Genomic DNA, 4,927 nt, shown 5'->3' with positions numbered 1-4,927 from the left:
TCCAGCATTGAAGGAAGCCGGAACAAGAGAGAAGAAAAAAAGGCCTACAGCACCTGGTATTCCCAGGTGGTCTCCCATCCAAGTACTAACCAGGCCCGTCCCTGCTTAGCTTCCAAGATCAAACGAGATTGGGCTTGTTCAGGGTGGTGTGGCTGTAGGTATTGGTTTCCTATTGACCTACATCTCTTATACATCTCAAAACCAGCATTGAAGGAGGCCGGAACGAGAGAGAAAAAAAAAAGCCTACAGCACCTGGTATTTCCAGGTGGTCTCCCATCCAAGTACTAACCAAGCCCAGCCCTGCTTAGCTTCCAAGATCAGATGAGATTGGGCTTGTTTAGGGTGGTGTGGCTGTAGGTATTGGTTTCCTATTGACCTACATCTCTTATACATCTCAAAACCAGCATTGAGGGAAGTCGGAACAAGAGAGAAAAAAAAAAGGGCCTACAGCACCTGGTATCCCCAGGTGGTCTCGCATCCAAGTACTAACCAGGCCCGGCTCTGCTTAGCTTCCAAGATCAGGCTTGTTCAGGGTGGTGTGGCTGTAGGTATTGGTTTCCTATTGCCCTACATCTCTTATAATCTAAAAATCAGCATTGAAGGAAGCCGGAACAAGAGAGAAAAAAAAAAGGCCTACAGCACCTGGTATTCCCAGGTGGTCTCCCATCTAAATACTAATCAGGCCCGTCCCTGCTTAGCTTCCAAGATCAGATGAGATTGGGCTTGTTCAGGGTGGTGTGGCTGTAGGTATTGTTTTCCTATTGACCTACATCTCTTATACATCTAGAAAACAGCATTGAAGGAAGCCGGAACAAGAGAGAAGAAAAAAAGGCCTACAGCACCTGGTATTCCAGGTGGTCTCCCATCCAAGTACTAACCAGGCCCATCCCTGCTTAGCTTCCAAGATCAGACGAGATTGGGCTTGTTCAGGGTGGTGTGGCTGTAGGTATTGTTTTCCTATTGACCTACATCTCTTATACATCTAGAAAACAGCATTGAAGGAAGCCGGAACAAGAGAGAAGAAAAAAAGACCTACAGCACCTGGTATTCCCAGGTTGTCTCCCATCCAAGTACTAACCAGGCCCGGCTCTGCTTAGCTTCCAAGATCAGACGAGATTGGGCTTGTTCAGGGTGGTGTGGCTGTAGGTATTGCTTTCCTATTGACCTACATCTCTTATACATCTCAAAACCAGCATTGAAGGAGGCCGGAACAAGAGAGAAAAAAAAAAGCCTACAGCACCTGGTATTTCCAGGTGGTCTCGCATCCAAGTACTAACCAGGCCTGGCCCTGCTTAGCTTCCAAGATCAGACAAGATTGGGCTTGTTTAGAGATGTGTAGCTGTAGGTTTTGGTTTCCTATTGACCTACATCTCTTATTATCTCAAAACCAGCATTGAAGGAAGCCGGAACAAGAGAGAAAAAAAAAAGGCCTACAGCACCTGGTATTCCCAGGTGGTCTCCCATCCAAGTACTAACCAGGCCCGTCCCTGCTTAGCTTCCAAGATCAGATGAGATTGGGCTTGTTCAGGGTGGTGTGGCTGTAGGTAATGTTCTCCTATTGACCTACATCTCTTATACATCTAGAAACCAGCATTGAAGGAAGCCGGAACAAGAGAGAAGAAAAAAAGGCCTACAGCACCTGGTATTCCCAGGTGGTCTCCCATCCAAGTACTAACCAGGCCCGTCCCTGCTTAGCTTCCAAGATCAGACAAGATTGGGCTTGTTCAGGGTGGTGTGGCTGTAGGTATTGTTTTCCTATTGACCTACATCTCTTATACATCTAGAAAACAGCATTGAAGGAAGCCGGAACAAGAGAGAAGAAAAAAAGACCTACAGCACCTGGTATTCCCAGGTTGTCTCCCATCCAAGTACTAACCAGGCCTGGCTCTGCTTAGCTTCCAAGATCAGACGAGATTGGGCTTGTTCAGGGTGGTGTGGCTGTAGGTATTGCTTTCCTATTGACCTACATCTCTTATACATCTCAAAACCAGCATTGAAGGAGGCCGGAACAAGAGAGAAAAAAAAAAGCCTACAGCACCTGGTATTTCCAGGTGGTCTCCCATCCAAGTACTAACCAGGCCCAGCGCTGCTTAGCTTCCAAGATCAGACGAGATTGGGCTTGTTCAGGGTGGTGTGGCTGTAGGTATTGTTTTCCTATTGACCTACATCTTTTATACATCTAAAAACAAGCATTGAAGGAAGCCGGAACAAGAGAGAAAAAAAAAAAAGGCCTACAGCACCGGGTATTCCCAGGTGGTCTCCCATTTAAGTACTAACCAGGCCCGGCCCTGCTTAGCTTCCAAGATCAGATGAGATTGGGCTTGTCCAGGGTGGTGTGGCTGTAGGTATTGGTTTCCTAATGACCTACATCACTTATACATTTTAAAACCAGCATTGAAGGAAGCCAGAACAAGAGAGACAAAAAAAAGTACTAACCAGGCCTGGACCTGCTTAGCTTTCAAGATCAGACGAGATTGGGCTTGTTCAGGGTGGTGTAGCTGTAGGTATTGGTTTCCTATTGACCTACATCTCTTATACATCTCAAAACCAGCATTGAAGGAGGCCGGAACAAGAGAGAAAAAAAAAAGCCTGCAGCATCTGGTATTTCCAGGTGGTCTCCCATCCAAGTACTAACCAGGCCCAGCCCTGCTTAGCTTCCAAGATCAGACGAGATTGGGCTTGTTCAGGGTGGTGTGGCTGTAGGTATTTTTTTCCTATTGACCTACATCTCTTATACATCTAAAAACAAGCATTGAAGGAAGCCGGAACAAGAGAGAAAAAAAAAAGGCCTACAGCACCTGGTATTCCCAGGTGGTCTCCCATCCAAGTACTAACCAGGCCTGGCCCTGCTTAGCTTCCAAGATCAGATGAGATTGGGCTTGTCCAGGGTGGTGTGGCTGTAGGTATTTGTTTTCTAATGACCTACATCACTTATACATTTTAAAACCAGCATTGAAGGAAGCCAGAACAGGAGAGAAAAAAAAAAGTACTAACCAGGCCTGGACCTGCTTAGCTTTCAAGATCAGACGAGATTGGGCTTGTTCAGGGTGGTGTGGCTGTAGGTATTGTTTACCTATTGACCTACATCTCTTATACATCTCAAAACCAGCATTGAAGGAAGTCGGAACAAGAGAGAAAAAAAAAAGGGCCTACAGCACCTGGTATTCCCAGGTGGTCTTGCATCCAAGTACAAACCAGGCCCGGCTCTGCTTAGCTTCCAAGATCAGGCTTGTTCAGGGTGGTGTGGCTGTAGGTATTGATTTCCTATTGACCTACATCTCTTATACATCTCAAAACCAGCATTGAAGGAGGGCCGGAACAAGAGAGAAAAAAAAAAGCCTACAGCACCTGGTATTTCCAGGTGGTCTCCCATCCAAGTACTAACCAGGCCCAGTCCTGCTTAGCTTCCAAGATCAGACGAGATTGGGCTTGTTCAGGGTGGTGTGGCTGTAGGTATTGGTTTCCTATTGACCTACATCTCTTATACATCTCAAAACCAGCATTGAGGGAAGTCGGAACAAGAGAGAAAAAAAAAAGGGCCTACAGCACCTGGTATCCCCAGGTGGTCTCGCATCCAAGTACTAACCAGGCCCAGCTCTGCTTAGCTTCCAAGATCAGGCTTGTTCAGGGTGGTGTGGCTGTAGGTATTGGTTTCAATTGCCCTACATCTCTTATAATCTAAAAACCAGCATTGAAGGAAGCCGGAACAAGAGAGAAAAAAAAAAGGCCTACAGCACCTGGTATTCCCAGGTGGTCTCCCATCCAAGTACTAACCAGGCCCGTCCCTGCTTAGCTTCCAAGATCAGACAAGATTGGGCTTGTCCAGGGTGGTGTGGCTGTAGGTATTGTTTTCCTATTGACCTACATCTCTTATACATCTAGAAAACAGCAATGAAGGAAGCCGGAACAAGAGAGAAGAAAAAAAGACCTACAGCACCTGGTATTCCCAGGTGGTCTCCCATCCAAGTACTAACCAGGCTCGGCTCTGCTTAGCTTCCAAGATCAGACGAGATTGGGCTTGTTCAGGGTGGTGTGGCTGTAGGTATTGGTTTCCTATTGACCTACATCTCTTATACATCTCAAAACCAGCATTGAAGGAGGCCGGAACAAGAGAGAAAAAAAAAAGCCTACAGCACCTAGTATTTCCAGGTGGTCTCCCATCCAAGTACTAACCAGGCACAGTCCTGCTTAGCTTCCAAGATCAGGCTTGTTAAGGGTGGTGTGGCTGTAGGTATTGATTTCCTATTGACCTACATCTCTTATACATCTCAAAACCAGCATTGAAGGAGGCCGGAACAAGAGAGAAAAAAAAAAGCCTACAGCACCTGGTATTTCCAGGTGGTCTCCCATCCAAGTACTAACCAGGCCCAGTCCTGCTTAGCTTCCAAGATCAGACGAGATTGGGCTTGTTCAGGGTGGTGTGGCTGTAGGTATTGGTTTCCTATTGACCTACATCTCTTATACATCTCAAAACCAGCATTGAGGGAAGTCGGAACAAGAGAGAAAAAAAAAAGGGCCTACAGCACCTGGTATCCCCAGGTGGTCTCGCATCCAAGTACTAACCAGGCCCAGCTCTGCTTAGCTTCCAAGATCAGGCTTGTTCAGGGTGGTGTGGCTGTAGGTATTGGTTTCAATTGCCCTACATCTCTTATAATCTAAAAACCAGCATTGAAGGAAGCCGGAACAAGAGAGAAAAAAAAAAAGCCTACAGCACCTGGTATTCCCAGGTGGTCTCCCATCCAAGTACTAACCAGGCCCGTCCCTGCTTAGCTTCCAAGATCAGATGAGATTGGGCTAGTCCAGGGTGGTGTGGCTGTAGGTATTGTTTTCCTATTGACCTACATCTCTTATACATCTAGAAAACAGCATTGAAGGAAGCCGGAACAAGAGAGAAGAAAAAAAAGCCTACAGCACCTGGTATTCCCTG

The 4,927-nt window shown here is 46.5% G+C and overlaps 9 non-coding genes and 10 pseudogenes across 9 annotated transcripts; all 19 read right to left on the bottom strand.

Annotated features, from left to right (window-relative positions):
• Positions 1-41: 41 nt before the first annotated feature.
• Positions 42-160, bottom strand: LOC142112957 (5S ribosomal RNA). Its single transcript, XR_012681316.1, has one exon. It is a non-coding gene; the product is annotated as a 5S ribosomal RNA (ribosomal RNA).
• An 80-nt stretch (positions 161-240) lies between these two features.
• Positions 241-359, bottom strand: LOC142113532 (5S ribosomal RNA; annotated as a pseudogene).
• A 271-nt stretch (positions 360-630) lies between these two features.
• On the bottom strand, positions 631-749 carry LOC142113367 (5S ribosomal RNA). The gene has a single exon (XR_012681480.1). It is a non-coding gene; the product is annotated as a 5S ribosomal RNA (ribosomal RNA).
• An 81-nt stretch (positions 750-830) lies between these two features.
• Positions 831-948, bottom strand: LOC142113491 (5S ribosomal RNA; annotated as a pseudogene).
• An 81-nt stretch (positions 949-1,029) lies between these two features.
• Positions 1,030-1,148, bottom strand: LOC142113529 (5S ribosomal RNA; annotated as a pseudogene).
• Positions 1,149-1,228: 80 nt separating this feature from the next.
• On the bottom strand, positions 1,229-1,347 carry LOC142113236 (5S ribosomal RNA; annotated as a pseudogene).
• An 80-nt stretch (positions 1,348-1,427) lies between these two features.
• Positions 1,428-1,546, bottom strand: LOC142113414 (5S ribosomal RNA). Its single transcript, XR_012681527.1, has one exon. It is a non-coding gene; the product is annotated as a 5S ribosomal RNA (ribosomal RNA).
• An 81-nt stretch (positions 1,547-1,627) lies between these two features.
• Positions 1,628-1,746, bottom strand: LOC142113371 (5S ribosomal RNA). The gene has a single exon (XR_012681485.1). It is a non-coding gene; the product is annotated as a 5S ribosomal RNA (ribosomal RNA).
• An 81-nt stretch (positions 1,747-1,827) lies between these two features.
• LOC142113723 (5S ribosomal RNA) lies at positions 1,828-1,946 on the bottom strand (annotated as a pseudogene).
• Positions 1,947-2,026: 80 nt separating this feature from the next.
• LOC142113528 (5S ribosomal RNA) lies at positions 2,027-2,145 on the bottom strand (annotated as a pseudogene).
• Positions 2,146-2,228: 83 nt separating this feature from the next.
• Positions 2,229-2,347, bottom strand: LOC142113091 (5S ribosomal RNA). The gene has a single exon (XR_012681340.1). It is a non-coding gene; the product is annotated as a 5S ribosomal RNA (ribosomal RNA).
• Positions 2,348-2,586: 239 nt separating this feature from the next.
• On the bottom strand, positions 2,587-2,705 carry LOC142113714 (5S ribosomal RNA; annotated as a pseudogene).
• An 81-nt stretch (positions 2,706-2,786) lies between these two features.
• Positions 2,787-2,905, bottom strand: LOC142113271 (5S ribosomal RNA). Its single transcript, XR_012681384.1, has one exon. It is a non-coding gene; the product is annotated as a 5S ribosomal RNA (ribosomal RNA).
• A 431-nt stretch (positions 2,906-3,336) lies between these two features.
• Positions 3,337-3,455, bottom strand: LOC142113490 (5S ribosomal RNA; annotated as a pseudogene).
• A 270-nt stretch (positions 3,456-3,725) lies between these two features.
• On the bottom strand, positions 3,726-3,844 carry LOC142113373 (5S ribosomal RNA). Its single transcript, XR_012681487.1, has one exon. It is a non-coding gene; the product is annotated as a 5S ribosomal RNA (ribosomal RNA).
• An 81-nt stretch (positions 3,845-3,925) lies between these two features.
• On the bottom strand, positions 3,926-4,044 carry LOC142113433 (5S ribosomal RNA). The gene has a single exon (XR_012681545.1). It is a non-coding gene; the product is annotated as a 5S ribosomal RNA (ribosomal RNA).
• Positions 4,045-4,313: 269 nt separating this feature from the next.
• On the bottom strand, positions 4,314-4,432 carry LOC142113488 (5S ribosomal RNA; annotated as a pseudogene).
• Positions 4,433-4,702: 270 nt separating this feature from the next.
• On the bottom strand, positions 4,703-4,821 carry LOC142112993 (5S ribosomal RNA). Its single transcript, XR_012681322.1, has one exon. It is a non-coding gene; the product is annotated as a 5S ribosomal RNA (ribosomal RNA).
• An 81-nt stretch (positions 4,822-4,902) lies between these two features.
• LOC142113607 (5S ribosomal RNA) overlaps positions 4,903-4,927 on the bottom strand; it is a 119-nt pseudogene continuing 94 nt past the window's right edge.

The sequence above is a fragment of the Mixophyes fleayi genome, unplaced genomic scaffold, assembly GCF_038048845.1.
Source record: "Mixophyes fleayi isolate aMixFle1 unplaced genomic scaffold, aMixFle1.hap1 Scaffold_114, whole genome shotgun sequence".
NCBI classification, from domain to species: Eukaryota; Metazoa; Chordata; class Amphibia; order Anura; family Limnodynastidae; genus Mixophyes; species Mixophyes fleayi.
This window is presented reverse-complemented; position numbering and strand designations above follow the sequence as displayed.